Here is a 22110-nt window from a genome sequence, read left to right on the forward strand (position 1 = left end):
GTCCCAGGCTAAGATCACCAGTGTAGACCTTTCAGTTCGACCCTACATCTGATTAGCCCGCTAAAGCATAGAGGGATGACAGAGTAAATTGAAGGTCAAGTCATTTAAATGACTCCTCCTTCCTCCATTTCTTTTTCTTCTTTTGAAAACTCGTTTTGGTCTCTACCTGGCTATTTTAGCCTAAACCCCAGTAAATCAGTGGCATTTCAGACTGGCTATGCATTGGAGTTACTTGGTTGCTTACTGACATCTAGATCCTACCTCCAGAGACTCTAATTAAGTTAGTTTGAGGTCAGACCTGGGCACAGGGTTTCTGGAAAGCTTACACACACACACACACACACACACACACACACACACACACACACCCGGCCTTGAGTCCAATGTGCACTCAGGTAAATGATTGCATAGAAAGGAATATTTTGTCGACCTCTTTCTGTCTTCATTTTGGTTATTTCTTTAGAACATCTCTGCAGATGTGTAAATCTCAGCCCAAATTTTAAAGACCTTTAATATACTCTTTTGTTGTGTTAAATTAATGAAGCTGCATGATGTCATTTTGAAACCAAGAACAAGGAGACCTGGGTCATACTTTTGCGTATGTCATTATCTAACCAGGATGATGAATTACTTAACTTGTCCGAATCACAAGTTTGTTGTTTTTAATCTTGGCTTTAAAATTAGAGTATGGATCAGCAAACAGTTAGAAGAATGAAATTAATGATTTTTTTAAAATGTCCCCTCTGCCTCTAACATGCTCTGAATGAACAGGTGGAGTGGTTATTGGGGAATGCAAGAGCCTTGTGGTTCCATGAGTGGGAACTATGTTGTGTGAGAGCGATAATGAGCAGGAGGATAAAGAACCTCCACACAAGGTACTGCTGGGAGTTCTGGAACCCCAGAAGCAGCCTTAGGGCAGTTCTGATCAACAAATGTAAGGACACAAAGTAAAGATCTTGAGGGATCTATAGTTCACCAAAAAGCAGGAATATCATGCCAGGCAGACTGCTAGAAAGTGTTGGGGACATTTTAAGAGATGGGGAGACCACAGCAGGAATCTAGTCCAACCTATCAGAGCATCAGAGGCCCCTATCTCTGAGAAAATTAAAGTCAATATTTCTTCTCGGGAATTCTTTCAAAGTGTATACTTATTTCTCTTCTCCTCTGATCCTGTTGGAGGAATGTGAATGGCTCAGATTTTTGTGTTTGTTTAGTCACCTCTCCAGATTAGCATCGCTAATGCCGTTGAATTACGATGCCAGGAGTTATTAGTGTAGAAAACCAGAGCATGCAGTCCTACCCTGAACCCCTTCAGGCATGGAATTTTACTTCCTAGGTAGACTTCTCAGGCCCATGGGAAAGTGAGAGGAGGTGGCCTCCTGGGGGGTGGCCGGCTCAGCCTCTGGAACTGGGAGCCAGAGCCAGCCTCATAGCATGCAGCCGTCAGAGTGACGCAGAGAGGCGTGTGAAAGCAGCCGGTTGCTGCAGCTGGTGCACTTGACTTTGGGCAGCGCGTTCCCAGGAACCCGCAGGACACTGAGGACCACAAGTGATGTAACCCAGCTCTGCCAGATGTGGGAGCCAGCATGAGTCATGCTAGACGATTCATTCAGAAATGTTTTCCGGGTCATCTGGGCAAGGAGCCCTGGCTGCTTCCTCTGCCATCTGGGGTTGGAGGCACCCATGTCCACACACCAGGATTTCCCAAGTTCACTAGCATCTGTCTAAAATTATAGCTTGGTTCTCTGAGCTGACACAGTGCAGAGCCCAGATTCTTTGATGGTCCCTGGCTTATAATGTGTTAAAGCATTGCACCACTTTGGATAATGGAGAGTGGGGGGAATGAATAAAAACATACATGTAAATTGCTGTGAAGCTTCTGTACATACTATTAAGATCAAATGTGGGATGGGATGTTGTTAAGAAGCCCAAAACTGCTGGCATTGCGGCTGATGATCATGGCCTGTTTTTGTTAGATGTGTGTAAGATGCCTCATGGCGAATAACAGATATTTTTCTGAGAAGTTGCAGGCTGACTTTTCAAAAACTCCTTGTGGCCAAAACCGGTTTGGCTCAGCAGTAGAGCGGCGGTCTGCGGACTGAAAGGTCCCAGGTTCAATTCCGGTCAAGGGCATGTACGTTGGTTGCGGGATGTGCAAGAGGCAGCTGATCGCTGTTTCTCTTTCATTGATGTTTCTAGCTCTCTATCTCTCTCCTTTCCTCTCTGTAAAAAATCAATAAAATATATATATCTGTCAAAAACTCCTTGTGGATCTAAAACATATAACTAGAAAAGTGCATGCATGCATCGCTGGGTAAAATTTCACACCCACCCACGTAATGGTAGTGAGTTGAACAGTGGCCCTCAAAGGAAATGTCTCTGGGAACCTGTTAATATGATCTTATTTGGAAAGGAGGGGTCTTCAGAGATAAAGTTAAATTAAAGATGTTGAGGTGAGATCATCCTAAATCCAATGATAAGTGCCCTCATAAGACACAGAGAGGCTGCTGGACTCTTGACTATGAATTTTAAAAATTCTTGATTCATCCCTGGAAAGATGACTTGCACAGCTGCTGTGTCTTCCATTTCAAATCTCAGAAATAATTTGCAGCCTATGAAATGCTCCAGTTTTGTGTTTTTTAATCCTTACTCGAGGATATGTTTTTATTGGTTTTGAGAGAGAGGAACATTGATGTGAGACAGAAACATCAATTGGTTGCCTCTTGAACGTGCCCTGACTGGATCCAACCAACAATCTACTACGGGCCCTGATGGGAAATCGAATCCACAACCTTTTGGTGTCCACATGGGTTCCTGAGCGACCAGGAAGATCAGAGCACTCCTGTTGACTTGCATGTGCAAGAAATAAACTTTGGCTGTTTTGAGCCATGGAGATCTTGGGGTTCTTTGTCACTGAAGCACAAGTGGCCAATCCTGCATGCTACAGTTACCGGCATAACATATCCAGCAATTTACTGGGAGAGAACATTTAGCTAATTCTATTATATCGTCATGGCGACATTAATAGTGAGGCTTTGTTTTTTAGACTGAAGATACAGTCAGCATGTAAAAGGTACTGTAGAGATAAATGTCTTTGGAAATGGAACAGCCATTTCCAAATGACCATCTTTCATTTGATTATTTTCCACTTCTGATGATTATGGTTTTAGAAATTCTGAAAGACAAATGAATTTTTGGTGTTGCTGGGAATGAATTCTAAGAAGAAAATGTTGCAGGAATTATAGAGAGCACTTTTGGAATAGCGCCAGGCATAATGCGTGTCCTCAGAGGGGAAAATGCCAGAGAGCACACTTGAATTGTGGAAAAAAGAACAAAATTTCAAAATACCATTTCTCTAACAAATACTTTTGTGAGGGAGACATTTCCCCTTCCCCATTATTTTTCTTTTCTATTTCTTCATTCTAGTTAACTACAGATACCAATGTACAAAAATCCCCCTATGTAAATTATATGAAAATGTTTTCAGTTCTCTAACTACATAACCAAATATGCAACTTTTTAACTAGTTCCAACTCCCATTCATGGCTCTTGTTGAGTCATACTGCTTGAGCTGAGTTATTGCTTGTCTTTTGTAAAAACTTGGTTAGGTTGGGTCCATTTGTGACAGATATTACCCCAAAGTTGCAATCCAGTCTCCCTGTGTTTGCCATGGAGTAATCAAGTCACCAGAGCTCAGCATTTGAATTCCAGTCTGAGACACAGAGAGAGCACTCGCTAACCCTCCTTGTTGAGCCATCCTGAGTGCATCAGGTACCACAAGTCCTGGAAAGAATGGTTCACTCCTGCCCCAGCCGGTTTGGCTCAGTAGAAAGAGTATCAGCCTGTGGACTGAAGGGTCCTGGGTTCAATTCAGGTCAAGGGCATGTACCTTAATTGCAGGCTCTATTCCTGGCCCCAATCGAAGTACGTGTGGGAGGCAACCAATTTATGTGTCTCTCTCATATTGATGTTTCTCTCTCTGTGTCTCTCCTCCTCCCTCCCTCTCTCTAAAAATCAGTGGAAAAATATCCTCGAATAAGGATTAACAAAAATACAAGCTTGATTTACTTGGAGGAAAATTATGGCTATTAAAACATGCTTTCTCTTTAAGAAAAAAGAAAAAGAATGGTTCACTTCTGTCAGACTTCTTGAATAAATTTGACCCAGACTTATACATGCTGACAGAACAAGTTAATGTAACCACAGAAGGTTAACAGAATTCTTTCTATTTGGAATAGAAAAGAGAAGGTTGAGGGTGATAATTTAAAAATGGGTAAGTGATGTTTTAAAAATTCAAAAGTAATAATCAATATAGTATATTTATAGTAATAAGTCTTCGGCAGTTGCGGGGGACCAGGTCTGCGGGGGAGGGCAATTAGGGATGACCAGGCCCACAGGGGAGGGTAGTTAGGCAATTGGGCCAGCAGGGGAAGGCAGTTAGGGGCAATCGGGCTGGCAGGGGAGTTGTTAGGGGATGATCAGGCTGGCAGGCAGAAGCGGTTAGGGACAATCAGGAAGATAGGCAGGTGAGCAGTTAGGAACCAGCAGTCCTGGATTGTGAGAGGGATCTCTGACTGGGATTGTGTCTAAACGGGCAGTCGGACATCCCTTGAGGGGTCTGGGCTGGGGTGAGGGACACACACACACACACACCTCTCATGCACGAATTTTGTGCACCAGGCCTCTAGTATAAAATAGAATTTCTCTCTAGGTTTCTCCACTTAATCCAGGTCTTTATTTTTAATGTCCTTCAGTAAATTTTTAAAAATATATATATTTTATTGATTTTTTTATAGAGAGGAAGAGAGAGGGATAGAAAGCTAGAAACATCAATGAGAGAGAATCATCAATCAGTTGCCTCTTGCACCCCCCCCCCCCCCCCACTGGGGATGTACCCACAACCATGGTACATGCCCTTGACCAGAATCGAACCTGGGACCCTTCGGTCCGCAGGCCGATGCTCTATCCACTGAGCAAAACAGGTTTTGGCCCTTCAGTAAAATTTTATTCCTCTCTTCACATAACATTCCAAAAAAAATCTTCATTTTGATTTTTACTATGCTTGTGCCTCCGTTTCCTCATCTGTACAATTGGGGTGTGTGATCATAATTGCACTCTGCAAACATCGTATGGACTGACAGTAAAGTGATGAGGAAAGTTTGATTAAGTAAACAATCCTGTTACAATAGTTGCACCATAAGCTTATACATTATTCCAAAGTGCTTTTCTTCTCTGCTTTCATAAAGTCATAATCAGTGTTTTAGGATTTACTTGTTGTTTTTATAGGTCACTAGGATGTTTTCAGAACTCTGGATTTTTAGTAAAGCACAATCATTTCCAGGAAATGGATTTAAAATGTAATGCAAATTTGGTATAGATGTATGGAAGCAGTTGTGGAGGTAACAATGAAAGCTACTTAAGGAGGATGGAAAATTTAGGATATTGACAGTTTGAGGAATAGGTTGGCCCAAGTACAAAAGCTGAAAAACCATCACTCTATAGTGGCTGCTTGGAACTCTGTGTGGAAAAGTCTTGTAGTTGGCATGTAGGCTGTTGACAGTAAGTGATACCTGAAATGGGGTAATTGTAGCATTTATCGTTTCTAGCCTCACCTTAACCCTTTCTCATAAAGAAAAGTACAAGTGTTAGGAGGCTCAGACAAGGAGACTGGGTCTAGTTTTGGGGACTGAGGGAAGATGTCTAGGGAAGTTTGAGGGAGTTTAGGAGGAAGATGTTAATTAGACAAAGGGAATGGGTTGCGAGAGTCATAAGTGTACAGGCTCCTAAGGGTGGGGGGAGCAGCCCCATATATCTAAGGCACAAAACTTTAAAGAAGAGGAGGGCACACCTTGGAAGAGGCACCCAATCAGTCAGGGCATCTGTCATGGGCCTTACTGAAGACTACGGCTTTCTTCCAAGAGCAGTTGAAGGGACTTGTCTTGGGAAGCGACAGAAACAGATTTGCAGACAGCATATAGTTGGATCTTTTTCCCCCTCTTTTTTTAAATCAAGCCTGATCATCTGATTTTTAATTGGATTGCTTGCTCAACTCACATCTTCTATTTTGCTTTTTGGTTTCTGTCTCATGTCTTTTATGTTTCTCCATTCCCCCTTTTACAGCTTTTTAAAAATTAAATGAATTTTTTTAGTATAGCATTTATATTCTTTTAATGATTTAAAAAATTAGTCATTTCTTAGTAGTGCTTCTAGGTTTACCATATACATCATAACTTATCAGAATCTGTTTCATATTTATATTAAGTCTGGTGAGATATAGAAACTTTAGTTCTATATAGGGTTATTCTTCCCTCTTTGTATACTATTGTTATGCATATTATATCTATGTATGTTATAAATCCAACAATACCCTATTATAATTAACACTGTATATGATTTTTAGGTATTTTGAATAAGCTGAGAGAAGAAAGGAGAATATGTATTTATAGAGTTTGTTATATTAATCTTCTTACTGTTTCTGGCTCCCTTCATTTGTGTCTGTGGGTATCACTTACCATCTGGTACCATTTCATTACCCTAATACAGATTTGGTCCCATGCACTTCATTTGTGCTGTTATTTTCAAATATATTAAAATTTTTACCCTAGTCAGTTTGGCTCAGTAGGTAGAAAGTCAGCCTGCGACTGAAGGGTCCTGAGTTTGATTCTGGTCAAGGGCACATACCTTAGTTGCAAGCTTGGCCCTAGTTGGGCGCATGCCAGTTCAATGTGCTGCTCTCACATCAATATTTCTCTCTCTCTCTCTCCCTCCCTTCCACTCTCTCTAAAAATCAATGGGAAAATATCTTTGGTTGAGGATTAACAAAAACAACAGCAAACAACCCCTAATGAAGAATTAAAATAATCTGAATATTAAAAAATGTTCTCCCTGTCAATTCTATAGCATAAATTTCATCTGAGACTATTAACCTTAAAACATAGTAGCAGTCACCATGCTACTCATGACTGAATGCCCACCTGCTTGGATGCTTAACCCAGAGATATGTACTTGTAGTACTTTGGAGAGTCTGTTCTATTTCTCTGCGTGCGTATATGTTTATAAGCACACTAGAGGCCCAGTGCATGAAATTTGTGCACAGGTAAGTCCCTAGGCTTGGCCGGCAATCAGGGCTTTCTGGCTGCTGGCGGGAGCCTTCCTTCATTCCATGCCGCTGCCTGGTGGTCAGCATATGTCATAGCAAGTGATTGAACTCCCAGTCTCCTGGTCAAACTCCCGATGTTTGTTCAACATTTTATATATAATATAAATACTGTATAAATATAACATATAACATATAACACATAACACATAACACATAACATATAACATATAACATATAACACCATATGACATAACATATAACGTATAACATATAAATATAACATATAAATATAACATATATAATGTATAATATATATAATATATAATATAATATAATATAATATAATATAAAATGTTGAATATAAAATATTGAAATGGCATTCATATTTGGACTTAAGCTTAAGAGTAATACAATAGTCACCCCTTCTGTTTATCTTGCTTCTGATTACAGATTTGCCTTATCATCTAAGATTGAATATGTAGTTCCTATTGTTACTTTCAGTTGTTTAATTGTTTGTAACTGTAGTTTTGACTTCCACTGGGACCAAAAACGTTGTTTTAAATTTCCAAGTGTTGGGGTTTTGATTTAGACTTCTAAAGTTTTGAGGGGTGAGGGAAGGGGTGACAGTGAGTCTTATGTAGTTTCTTCTTGGAATTTATTTAGGTTTTTATTGTGATTTACTATATAATTAATTTTTATGTGTTCCATGAACCCATAAAAAGAAAATATAGCGTCTATTATCATAAATTAAAAACACTTTTTATTTGTTCTTGTCCACTAAATCATTACCAGCCTTTTATTGTGACTATTTGTGTCTCATTCTGTTTTACTTCAGTACTTATAAACAAAGTGTCACTGGGATTTATTTTTCAACCCAATATGAAAGTTATTTCCTGTTAATATGGAAATGTAACTTACTATTATAACTAATAGTGTGATCTTATGTCATCTTTTTTTATTTTTTATCTTTTTCTTTAACATCTGCTGTTTTTGCATGTCTGGTATCTTCTCTAGTGATTTGAAAATTGACAACCTATTTTTAATTCTTGTCATTACCTTCAGGCTTTGCAAAAGCATTCTCAACTTTTGCCTTTTCTGATGATCAGTCCTTATAGCAGTACTTTCGGCTCCCCTCCCTTCCTCTTTTATGGTCTTTAATGCCATCTCCACCAACTAGTTTAATAATATGTGGAATTCAGAATGTTGCTAGTACTTCTTTTTGCATCATCTATTTAACATGTTTACATTTCAATCAATAGTAGATCATGTTTACAGTGATTATTTAGACACAAAAATTTGCAGGTTTCAATGTACATTACTAGATCTACCTTTTCTTGAGCTCTTGCTACTTGTTAGTCATCTGGGGGAGATCTTCAAACGATGTTTTCGAGAACACCTGCAGGGGATGTATTTGAGCCCTTACATGTATTGCTCTTTCACACCAATGGCAGCTTGGCAATTTGCAAAAATTGGGAGTAACTCTTTTCCTCTCAAGGTTCATCTGCTCGTAGTTTTGTTTGTTTTTGTATTCTGCCCAGCAACACTAGCTTCCCCCCCCCCCTTATATAATTGCACTGGAGCTTTTTGGTTGTATGCTTTGCCCAGTTGCCAGTCCTTGGTTGTTACTTCACCCTTGAAGCCCCTTTCCTGTTCTCAGAAGTACCGGCCCAAGCCCTGTTCTGGTCGGTTCTCTCCCTTCTCCCACCAATCACCATGCTTGGGAGATAAAACCGTGCTTGGGAGAATGGGGGTTAGTGTTTACTGGGGACAGTGTTTCTGTTTGGGAAGATGAAAAAGTCCTGGTGATGGTTCACAGCAGTAATGAATGTGGTGACAGTAATGAATGCCACTGAACCGTATACTTAAGAATAGTTAAAATGGTAATTTTTTGTTGTGTATATTTTACCACAATTAAAAAAGAAAAAATAATAAAACCTGTTCATCTTGCCTTGAACTAGTTTTCCCAGACAAATTTGACTCTGGAGTCCTCTGATCAAAAAATTAAAAAATGCCCTGGCCAAATTGCGCAGTTGGTTAGAGCAGTGGTAGGCAAACAGTGGCTCATGAGTCATATGCGGTTCGCAAGCCATGGTTTGCCGCTCTGTTGACTAATGAGTTTGCCGACCACTAGGTTAGAGCATCATCCCAACATGCCTTGGTTGTGGGTTCGATCCCCAGTCAGGGCCCATACAAGAATCAACCGAATGAATGCATAAGTAAGTGAAACAACAAATCAATTTTTTTTTCTTTATTCTTTCTGAAAATCAATAGATACAAAATATTAAGGTATAATATACATTCACATGCTTTATTTTTAATTTTTTAATTTTTTAAATTACTTTATTGATTAAGGTATCACATATTTGTCATCATCTCCCCTGTTCCCATCTGAAACCCCTCCCCACCCATGCCCCCACCCCTCTGTTGTCCATGACCACTGGTTAGGCTCATACATGCTTTAGATGTCAGAGGAACATACTTTGGGGAACGTTCCCACATATTTGGGGCACAGAAAGAGGAATTACATTCATTATTTCCTCATACCCTGCTGGAACTGACTGCATTTCTTTGAGAAATGTTATTAGAGCCTTAGCTGGTTTGGCTCAGTGGATAGAGCTCAGCCTATGGATTGAAGGGTCTGGGTTTGATTCTTGTCAAGGGCACATATCTCAGTTGCAGGCTCCTGGCCCGGGTCAGGGTCCTGAGGGAGGCAAGCAATTGATGTGTCTCACTCACATCGGTGTTTCTTTCTGTCTCTCCCTCTCCTCTCCCTTCCACTCTCTCTAAAAATCAATGGAAAAATATCCTCGAGTAAGGATTATAAAAAAAGAAAAGAAAAAAGAAAAAAAAGAAACATTATTACAGTGGTTGGGTCTTCTCTTTAGGGGAATTATGAGTCGTTAATCTTCTCCAGGCTGACCTAATGATGTTATTTCTATGGGAGAGTGTATTTTACAGCTTTAAGACACATTAGCTTGAAAAGGAAATTCTAGAACACGGTGCACTCAAATAGGAGACAACTTTACTTCAGGTCTATACAATCTGCTCACTTTATGCAGAGGTTTGCAGATTATTTTGAAAAAATAGGAGGTTCTGCCTACTCTGGGTAACTTTGAGGCTCTGGTCACTATTGGCCCATGTAGATGTGTTGAAACTCAGCATAGGGAATTGGGTGAGAGAAGTGGAAGTGAATGGAGCAACCTTCCTGCATTTGTCTCTCCTTCCTCCTGCCCCAAGGCCATTCTGGGTCTAAGGCAGGAAGTACTGAAGAGGCTCAGCCCCTGTGGAAGCTGGATGTCTTCCATCAACGGCAGATCTGGGAATCAGAGCCACACTAAGGCTCGCTTGGCCACTCTGTTGCCCACTTTCAGGGAGCTCTGACCCCGCTTTGTCACTGACCCTGCATCCTGACATGTCCAGAATAGGCATGTATGCTCTTTCCTTCTGACAAGAGCCCTCTTACCCTGCTTCAATGCTAGGGCTTTTGCTTTGGTTGCCTCTGAGTTTCTATTTTTGTCGCCTATGCCCCATGCCCTGGACTACTCCTGAGGGCATCTTTGGGCAGTGCACACTAGTGTGGTATGCATGCTTGAGACTCCTGGGTCCCTTCTTGATTCTGTCTGCCCTCATCCCCAGGAATTGGAGTCCTGCCCTAAAATTTCAGCATAGCATCTTTTCTATGCCACCTTATTTCTTTACTTGAAAAGTACATGCTCCTTATAAAAACTATAAAATTCATAGAAATACATACCCCACAATCCTCTTGGGTAATTGCCGTTTACAATTGACTATATAGTTTTAGTTTTCTCCCCATCCATATACTAGAATATGTGTGTGCATTGTACCGAAACTTCTGCTATTCCTACTCTTTTGCAGCCATTTTGGCAAATAGAGATTTGTTTCATGATTTAATAGCTATATTGCATTTCATTATTTGGATGTACCTTGATTGATCTGACTGGTCCCATTGATGGACAGTTGGAGTTTTTCCAGCTTTTGCCAATGCATATAATATGAATAATATTTAGCATGTAAATCTTTGCACAATTGCAAAAGAGTTTCTCTAGAATAAATTTCTAGGTAGAGTAGCTAGGTCAAATGGCAAAAACATTTTAACTTTTAATATCCAAAATCATCCTCTTAAAGATGATAGACAAATCATCTTCCTAAAGGTTTAACCACTTTGCTTTCCCACTACAATGTGGTTAAGGGTCTGTTCCCTCTTCCTCACCAACAGTGGCTAGCCTTTATAATCTTCACTAATCTTATAGGCGCAATGTTTTAGTTTGCATTAAAAACATTTTATTTTATTTTATTTTTACTGTCTTCCCCTTGTAAAATTCTGGAGTCACACTGATTACTAGAGATTGAAGATTTATGAGCCATATATATTACTTTGAATTCTTCCCCAGGCTTCTATTAATTACCCACTTTCATTCCTCACCTCTGTGCTCTCCCTGCCCTCCTTTCAGACCCCCATGCCCAATACCACTTCCTGCCTCAAAGCTAGGGAGTGACATCTACCCAGGAGTTACCATGAGAAAGATCAGGTTGACTCCCAGCTGCTCTACACACTGTTTGATCTTTGATGATTTTTTAAACCTCTCTAGGTCTCAGTTTCCTCATTTGAAAATAGAGGCGGTAATTTTGCCTACAACAAAGGGTTGCCTTCTGAATTGAGATCATTTTTACATAAAGCATGTAGTCCTTGCTTCTTACAGGATAAGTGTTCAGTAAGTGCTGTTGCTATTATTGCTGTAATCACTCTTTGTTTTCTAACTTACACGTTCTGACTATTATTGATATTGAGATGGTGAAGGACATGGGGGATATCTTTGAAAATGGAGCTGTGCTAAAACATTTATAGTGTTTTTATATCTTCTCCATTCCCATAATTGTTCTAGGGCTTAAATGTTCATGAGGTGGGTTGACTCTGAATATAATACCTTCCAGCAGTATTATTCTGCAGTGCACCTCTGTTCTCTTTATTGTAACTGAGTTACATGTAGTCAGAGGTTACAATATATGGCTAATGGAGCTCACCAATTTCTTATGTTTATAATAGGGTGTTGTGAGTTGTTGTTTTCTGATTTTAGCCAATTGTTAGAAGTTTAGGACATTCGTATAAAAATCTAGATATATGGCTTTTCTTGAGAAAAATGAAATGTTGGCAAACACCCATTAGAGGTAGGTTGCTGCTGCCCCCTCTAGACAGAGCATGGATTCTTCAGGTTTCCATGCCTCCTTTCTTTTCTCCTCTCACTTCTCTGTCTTCCCCATCCCATGCAGCTGTATGTTATTTGTTATTTGTAATTCATCGTCACATTTGCCCTGTTGTTTTCTTTACGGTAGAGGAATATTTCTTGGTACCCCTGTTTCAACTAAAGATAGAAACTAAGACAAAACTATTAAAGTGACCATATTTCTATGTATAAGGAGAAGGGTATTCCCAAGCTATTGATTTGCTGGGGAAGTGTGTGTGTCTGTTCATTGTAACCATTGGCATCATTTATTGACCTGACCAGCCAAGCCCTTGGAGGTAATGGAGACAGATGACTGTTGTACGAATGGGTTTTAACAACCTGTTCCTAGGGGGCGTTTTAGGGCTCTCTCTACTCCCTTTACCACAGGGGTTTTCAACCTTAACTTGGAAGCTTTCAATACTGAGGCCTGAATGTTCTGTCTCCTGCCCCACTCCTCCCCCAAAGAGCAAGAGGATCTTTCTGAATGGAGAATGTGTATTGGATTTGTGTCTGAGAATATCCCCTATCTGCCTCTTAGGACCCCCAGGTTTCCCCACAAAACCAGAGGTTATGAGTCCAGGGATTCTGGGGCTTTAGGGCTGCCTTCCCTGGGAAGGCCAGGTGGGAAAATTCGACCAGCCCATACCTAGTTCTCAGGGAGGAGAGAAGCGCTTCTATTTTTTTTCCTTCTTGTGCTCTTCTTTGGACGGCTCACCCTTCAATATCATGCTAGTGAGACATAGAGGACTTGGAGGCAGTGAAGCCATGCTGTCTGTGTGGCTATGAGTCCCAGGATGGGTCTTTCTGGGCAGGAACAGCCAGTTCTAGGTGGCAGTCAGCTCATCAGAATGTAGGATCCATGTTGGGATTGAGGAAGGCCAAACTTCAGCTAATATGAGTACTGGCTCACAAGAGCACCCTGTAGGCCAATTTCCCCCCTAAATATGGTGTGGCCAGTCAAGGACCAGGATGCCCGGGCCCTGGCTGCAGATCCCATCATCAAATCTCAGCATCCCAGCACTGACCGCTCCCCGCTTCCCGCAAGTGCAAACAGTCTAAGTGCTCCATCCTGTGTTCCCAGGCAGCCTGGGTTTCCTTTTCGAGTATTTACATTTCATCATCATTCTTTGTTTACATGTCTATTTCCCTTACCAGAGACTACTGGTGTTTTAAATCTTCACCAGAGGATATGCTTTTATTGATTTTTAGAGAGAGGCGAAGGGGAAGAGAAAAACAATGTGAGAAAGAAGCATGGATGTGAGACAGAAACATTGGTTGGTTGCCTCCAACAATCTGGGTATGTGCCCTGACAGGGAATGAAACTCGCCACCTTTTGGCCTACTGGACGATACACCAACCAACTGAACTACTGGCTAGGACTATACTTGACCATTTTAACATCCTTGGTGCTAGGACATAATTGGTATCCAATAAATATCTTGTAATGAATTTAATTTAAAAAAAATTTATTGGCTTCCGGCCCTGGCCAGGTAGCTTATTTGTTATAGTGTCATCCTGTATACGCCAAGGGCACATTCAGGAATCAACCAGTGAATGCATAAACAAGTGGACCAACAAATCAGTGTTTCTCTCTCTAAAATAAATAAGAAATTAAAAAAATGTATTGACTCTTTTGTCATATCAAAAGCTGTTTTCTAGGTGCTATGGGAATAAAAAAAATGTCTAAAATGTATATATTCTGCTCTGGCCATTGTGTTTCAGTGATTAAAGCATTGGAGCACACACCAAAGGGTCTGGGGTTCGATTTCTGGTCAAGGGCATATATTGTACATTAGTAGTTATCTAAACTCTAAAGATATTAAGGCATATGCCTCATTCTCAGGCGGCTTCCAGTCTAGTAGGGGAGACAGAAATAAAATGAGCATAGCATAATGTGACAATTACAGTGATATAAAATTCTAACAATTGTTAAAAATATAGAGTAAACCTGGCCAGTGTGGCTCACAGATTGAGTGTCGACCAGGGAACCAAGAGGTCAGGGTTCAGTTCCCTGTTAGGACTCATGCCAGAGTTGCAGACTCAGTTTCCCACTAGAGGCCGTGTAGGAGGCAGCTGATCCATGATGTGTCTCTCATCCATGTTTCTATCTCTATCTCTCCTCATTTAAAAATATCAATAAAAACATTAAGTGCAATATATATATCTATATGTATATTCACACACACACACTTGTGTGTGAATATACATATAGATATATATACTTAATACACACACGTGTGTGTGTGTGTGTGTGTGTATACATATATAAACAAAAGTAGCTCAAATGGTCATACAAGAACCATCACAAAGCAGTGCATGGCTTGGTAGTTGTCAAGTGGATGTTGAGGTTTCCCAGGGTTAACTAAGGGAACATTAGGAAGTGTCCATTGGTTCAGAGTACATATCAGCATAGCAAAGGCCCAGAGAAGGCCTGTGTTAACAAGCCTGTCTGTTTGACCTAATGTTTCCCACACTTGACTCTGGAGCTATTTTCCTCCCACTGTTGAATTTCTTATGGATCTCTCACTCCATTTCAATATGGCCAATGCTGGCGTATATACCATCTGTAATTAGATAGTTGATGGCTCTTAACATTTTGGGGCACATGGACCTTTTGAGAAATGAATGGTGGTGGGGAATTGTGCACAATTCAAACATTCCATACAAAACCCCCTTCCATGAAAGAGAAAGAAAAGAAGATAGCAGATCCCAGGTAGGATGGATGTGTTTGGGCAGAGACAAGAGAGTCTGGAAGAGATGGGTTTTGTTCAGTGTCAGTCAGACTGTGAAAGAGAGGGGACCAGGATGGGTTGGAGGCCTGAAAGGCCTGGCAAAGAATGAACACTCAGTCCTTAATGTGAAGGTCAAGGGAGTTGCGAGGCTGAAGATGGCTTGCCTACAGAGCCTGGAGTCCTAGTAGGATTATTTACAAAAAGAACTACAACTTCACCACGTCAAAGCCTATGTTATTATGTTGAAATGCCTTTGTTAATTAAATAGTGCTGAAGACTCCCAACTGAAAATTCACTTTAAGAATTGAATTTGCCATCTAACTGGGCATCCTACCTTGAACAGTTAAAAATCTGATTGGTCTGACTTCTAATTTTAGAAGGAATCAGGCTGACCTGCATTGAGCTGTTGCTAACTGGAGCCTGTTACCTGGGCGACTAGATTTACAATATGTCAGAATGCAAATACCATCTGGCCAAGAGAAGGAAGGAAGAAAGGCATCTCTCCTGGGGGGGTGGGGAGAGTGGAGTAGAGAGGGGAGGTTTCAGGGGATTGGATGGATGGAAGAGAAAGGAAAGGAAAACCAGGGAAGAAGATGTGATTTTTTCACTTTTAGAGCCTTTTCCTCAGTATTCCTACGAAGGAGTGTGGGATTTGCCCTATGGACAGCCTTATAGGGTAGACCATTAGGGATAGACATGTGGGGTTTAGGTTGTATATTTCTTCTGGGGGAGTGAGCAGAAAAGGTGTGGCATATATCTCTTCAGTGTATCACAAAACACTTAGATTCAGATAATTGCAATAGTAATGAAGCCTTTGAATATGCATGGGTCTGGCCTTCCACAATGCCATTAGGAATCAATTTCCAATTGACCAGAGTGTATGAGCTACGTCTGGAGCTCGCTGCCTTTATCAGGCGAGCTCTCAGGAAGGGTGACCACAGCGGCTAGTCCATCTTATTTTCCTGCACATCAGGTTGACAGGTTGAGTTGAAGGGATTTTCTCCCACAGGACATTTATATTCGGCTCCCGTCCTGTGCAGTGTTTCAGGCTAGCTTAGAATCACTCAGGAAACATTCAAATCCAAAGGCAGGGAAGTTCTATTCCATGTCATGAAATACCGTATTTTTCGGACCATAAGCCGCACTTTTTCCCCCCCCAGAAGTGGGGGGGGAAAGTCCCTGCGTCTTATGGTCCAAATATAGCCTACAAATATACTTTAAAAAAAAAAGTTTTTTTACTTGCCCGGCTCTGTGTTGTCTCTGTGTGCTTGCCCAGCTCTAAAATGGTTCTAAATGCTGCTGTTTACTTTACAGGGTTGATTACATGTGTTTATGACTGTGATGTTGGGTTTTAATGCACATAAAATATTTTAGGACACTATTTGTTTCAGCATCTTTTTTTCTTCGTTTCCCTTCTCTAAAAACTGGTGCGTCTTATGGTCCGGAGCGTCTTATGGTCTGAAAAATACGGTAATTGTCCCATAAGCTGTCAGCTACAGGAATGGCTTCCACGCATGCATTCTGTGAGTCCCCACTGCATGGACTCATTAATTTAAAAAAATTAAAAATATATATTTTTATTGATTTCAAAGATGAAATGAGAGGGAGAGAGATAAAAACATCAATGATGAGAGCAAATCATTGATCAGCTGATTCCTGCATGCCCCCCACTGGGGATCAAGCCCACAACCAGGGCATGTGCCCCTGACCGAAATCGAACCCAGTGCCGACCTACGTTCCACCCAGCCAAACCAGCTAGGGCAATTTTAATTTTTACTTGAGCATCTCAGGGACTTGTATGGGTGTGTTTGCTTCCTTTAATTGCAGTGTGTCAGAGTTTGTGTAGGAGAACTAATTTCCAGGAGCTGGGCTCAGAACCTTGAGCTCTTGGCTTCTAATTTTGTCACCCTTGTAACTTCCCCTGTGACTTCTTCTCTCCTTGTTCTCTCTGGCACAGTTGCCTCCCACCTTTTTAAAAAACTCTTCCTTACATCAACCTAAAACTGTCAGCAGCACTCCAGAGTAAAGAAAGTCACTTTCCTCACCAGGGTACTTGTCACTCAGCCTTATAAATAACCTTTTATTTGAATGTCACGCAAGTGGCTGAGGAGATTAATGCCAGAGGCAGGAGATAGGATGGATCCTGGAACTCAACAGCCTGTGTTCAAATATCAGCCCTCCTCCTTTCTAGCTGGGTTCCTGGTGGCAAGTTACTCAACCTGTGTGCATCAATCAGTTTCTTCATTTGTAAAACAGGGATAATAATACTGCCTACTTTATAGGTTTATTGTGAGGATTAAATAAGAATAAAAGCTTTCATCAAAACCGGTTTGGCTCAGTGGATAGAGCGTGGGTCTGCAGACTGAAAGGTCCCAGGTTGATTCCAGTCAAGGGCATGTACCTTGGTTGTGGGCACATCTCCGGTAAGGGGTGTGCAGGAGGCAGCTGGTCGATGTTTCTCTCTCATCGACGTTTCTAGCTCTCTATCCCTCTCCCTTCCTCTCTGTGGAAAATCAATAAAATATATTTTTTTAAAAAGAATAAAAGCTTTAGTTAGCATTGTGCATCAGCTTTCACTATTATTTCTTTTTTCTTTTCTTTTCTTCTTTGTTTGTTTATTTTTTGTTAATCCTCACCTGAGGACATTTTCCCATTGACTTTCAGAAAGGGGAAGGGAGGGATAGAGATAGAGGGAGAGAAATATCAATGTAAGAGAAACACATCAATTGGTTGCCTCCCACCCTGACCAGGGCCAGGGATTGAACCTGCAACTGAGGTACCTGCCCTTGACAAGAATCAAACCTGGGACTCCATGGGCCAACGCTCTATCCACAAGCCATACCAGCCAGGGCCACTATTATTTCTGTCATGCATCTTCACGGGTTTTGTTTCAATATGCAAAGTATTAATAAATGACCAGGGTTTGTTTGCAGGCTGTGATTTCCTCCTTTCTTGCCAAGCTAGTGCCTCATGTTCCACGTGCCGCTCTGCCGGACAACTGCAGGCAATGCTGCTAACCCCTCACACACTTTCTGCCTGTGCTGAATAATTAGTACAGTTGGATATACTATCTTAGCTTGTAATTATCTGTTCGTCACGTTTAGCTCTTTGTTGTTCTTGCAGTTGTGTAAAAATGCCACGTGGCTGGATAGTTGCCCATGATATTTGCTCATTGGATGTTTCCCAAATGTAAATAAAATACAGTGACATGAGCAATCAAGGCTACCCTTGTCCCAGAGCTTACTCTTGGCTTTTGAAGGTCACTTGTTTGACCTTCTTATTTCTACAAGTAGCTTAAAACTATCCAAAGTAAATGGGAGACATTATTGATGGGAATGTAAAATGGTGTAGCTACAGTAGAAAGGATAAACGTAGAGTTACCATATGACCCAGCAATTCCACCTCTACATATTACCCAAGAGAAATGAAACCATTTGTCCACACATATACGTTTACAACAGCATTACTTATAATCGCCCAAAAGTGGAGACAACCTAAATGTCTACCAAATGATGAATAAGTGAGCAAAATGTGATATAGTCATACAATGGAACATTATTTCATAATAAAAAGGAAGTAAATACTGAAATATGCTACAATATGGTGACTCTTAAAAACATTATACTAAGCCCTAACTGGTTTGGCTCAGTGGATAGAGCATTGACCTGCAGACTGAAAGGTCCCAGGTTTGATTCCGGTCAAGGACATGCACCTTGGTTGCAGCTGATCGATGTTTTTCTCTCATTGATGTTTTTAATTCTCTATCCCTCTCCATTCCTCTCTGTAAAAAAATCAATAAAAACTAAAAAAACACATTATGTTAAATTAAAGGAGTCAGTCACAAAAGACCACATGTATGATTCCATGTATGAAATGACCAGAATAAACAAATCTATAGGTACAGAAAGTAGATTAGTGGTTGCCATGGTCTGGAAGGAAGGGATATTGGGGGTTGAGTGCTAATGGGTGTGGAGTTTCCTTTGGGGATGATGAAAATGTTCTGGAATTAGTGGTGATGGTTGCAAACCTTGAGAATATTAAAAAATCACTGAATTGTATACTTTTTAAAAAGTATGAATAACTATTTGTCTCCTGTAGAGTCTAAAGTCAATTCCAACAGTACTTTTTCAAGAGCAACTGTTACTTAAAATAGATCATAAGTGACTTAATCCACCAGAAAAACATAAGATATATAAATTACCAAGAATGGCTATTTCACCCCAAATCTTTATGTAAATAAAACACATTTGTTTCATAAGTAAATTCTGCAGGTCTCTGTGCTGCCCTCTATGTTGTGATTCTATAATTTACTACATTCTTGGCTGGGTCATCAAAATAATACTGAATGCAGTATCTATAGTACAAATAGAAGTGCCTGTTCAGGTTCCACCCACCTCTACCACCCCCAGTCTCCCTAAAGTAGTAATTTCTAGCTATGTTTTTTTGGTGCTCTTAGACAGTGACTTAGCTGTTTGTGAATATGTTGGAGCCTTTTTGACTCAAAGGGATTTATTGCATTGAGAGTTAATCTTATGTTTGCAACCAGGACATTTCCAAGGGACACCCTCCAACCCCTGAAGAATAACCATTTCAGGTCATCAGTATTTCACCAGAAGGGCTTACTGAGTGCCATTTCTAGTTTAAATAAACAATAAGGTTGACATCTTTTCCATCTTGTCTCAGTACTTATTTGGAAAAAGGGTTTCATTGCTCATGCACCACCTAAAATTAACTTTACAGGAATGAGAGATCCAAGAAAGAATCTAGGATTGACTTTAAAGCATCTTGTCATCACCTTTCACCTATTACGATGCCTCCCTTCCTCCCTCACCTTCTCCCTCCCTCCCTCCCTCTTGGAAAACAGCAAGTGTTAGCGAGGATGTGGAGAAAATGGGATTCTGTGCATTGCTGCTATGAGTACAAAATGATATGACTTCTGGGGAAAGAAGTTTGGGGTTCCTTAAAAAGTTAAACATAGAATTACCATATGACCCAGCAATTCCACATCTAGGTATAAACTCAAAGAATTGAAAACAGGGACTCGGATAATTGTGCACCACAATAGCAGCATTATTCACAATAATAGCCAAAGTGTGGAAGCAGCGTAAATATCTATGAGCAAATAGATAAACAACATATGGTACTTACATACACAATTGAAAATTATTCAGCCTTGAAAAGGAGTGAAATTCGGACACATGCTACAACATTGATGAACCTTGAAAATATTATGCTAAGTGAAATAAGTCAGTCACAAAGGATACATTGTGTAATTCCACTTATATGCGGTATCTAGAATAGACTAATTCTTGCCCAGCTGGCATGGCTCAGTAGTTGAGCATCGACCTATGTACCAGGAGGTTTTGGTTCAATTCCCGGTTGGGGTACAAGCCCCGGTTGCGGGCTTGATTCGTGGTCAGGGGTGTACAGGAGGCAGCCGATCAGTGATTCCCCTCATCATTGATGTTTCTGTCTCTCTCTCCCTTCCTCTCTAAAATCAATTTTTTTTTAATTTTTTTTTTTTTACATAGGTTAGACCGATTTATAGAGACAAAGTAAATTAGGGTTTACTGGGAAGTTGGATTTTAAGAGTTGCTGTGTAACGGATATAGTTTCTTTTTGAAATGTTGGAAATGGATGTTGGTGATGGTTACACAGCAATATGAACGAATATAGTGTCATTAAATTGTAGAATTTAAAACGGTAAATTTTGTTATGTATATTTCATGACAACAAAAAAATTGGGGGGGGAAACCCTGTGAAGAACATTTCCTGTTTCTCATTTTATGTGTTACATTCTTATTTCTCCCTTATTTCATAAGTGTCATAGGCTTTCTAATTTTTTGTTGTTGTTGTTTTTGGTTTTTTTTTAATTGATTTTGTACAGAGAGGAAGTGAGAGAGATAGAGAGTTAGAAACATCGGTGAGAGAGAGTCATTGATCAGCTGCCTCTTGCACACCCCCCACTTGGGATATGCCCACAACCAAGGTACATGCCCTTGACCGGAATCGAACCCGGGACCTTTCAGTTCCCAAGCCAATGCTCTATCCATTGAGCCAAACCGGCTTCGGCAGGCTTTATAATTTTAGAAAGACCTTGCTCCCCACATAGATAGACAGACCTCTGTCTTGAGAATTCCTTTGACTATGAGGCCAAGGTTACAGAGATGAGCCCTGAAAACTTGGTAAATTATATTTTACTAGAGGCCCAGTGCATGAAATTTGTGCACTTGGGAGGAGGTGTCCCTCAGCCCGGCTTCCGCCCTCTCACAATCTGAGAGCCCTCAAGGTATGTCCAACTGACGGCTTCCATCCTTAGCACTGCCATTGAGGTGGCAGAGGCTCCCACCACCGCTGCTGCGCTTGCCAGCTGTGAGCCCAGCTTTTGGTTGAGCAGCACTCCCCCTATGGGAATGCACTGACCACCAGGGGGCAGCTCCTGCGTTGAGCATCTGCCTCCTGATGGTCAGTGTGCGTCATAGTGACCCAGCATTCCGCCGTTTGATTTGCATATTAGCCTTTTATTATATAGAGTGTGTTGTTACCTAGGGGACTTATGATGGGAGGGCTAACAACTGTCAACATGGGGAGGACAGGGCCACCATTTGGCCTTCAAGTACCAGTTGATAGCTCTGGCTGGGTGGCTCAATTGGTAGTTCCATACACCAAAGGTTTGTAGGTTCTATTCCCAGTTAGGGCATATCCTGTGTTTCAGATTCCATGCCTGGTTGGGGCATGTATGGGAGGCAGCCAATTGATGTTTCTCTTTCTCCTTCTGTCTCTCCCTCTCCCTTTAAAATCAATACAAACTTATTCTGTCCAGCCATCATGACTCAGAGCACAAGCCTGGGTTGCAGGCTCTCTGTGGGGCATGCAGGAGGCAACCAATCAGTGATTCTCTCTCATCATTGATGTTTCTGTCTCTCTCTCTTTCTTTCCTTTCCTCTCTGAAATCAATCAAAATATATTTAAAATAATGATAATAAAATATAAGTAAATAAAAACACGTCCTTGGATGAGAATTAAAAAGAAAAGT

The 22110-nt window shown here is 40.8% G+C and overlaps 1 protein-coding gene across 2 annotated transcripts in view; it reads left to right on the forward strand.

The window, feature by feature from the left end:
* Nucleotides 1–22110, forward strand: part of PITPNC1 (phosphatidylinositol transfer protein cytoplasmic 1) — a 210186-nt gene that overhangs the window by 71134 nt on the left and 116942 nt on the right. The gene's annotated exons all lie outside the window — the stretch shown is intronic.

The sequence above is a fragment of the Pipistrellus kuhlii genome, unplaced genomic scaffold (assembly GCF_014108245.1).
Source record: "Pipistrellus kuhlii isolate mPipKuh1 unplaced genomic scaffold, mPipKuh1.p scaffold_m20_p_22, whole genome shotgun sequence".
In the NCBI taxonomy this organism is placed as follows: domain Eukaryota; kingdom Metazoa; phylum Chordata; class Mammalia; order Chiroptera; family Vespertilionidae; genus Pipistrellus; species Pipistrellus kuhlii.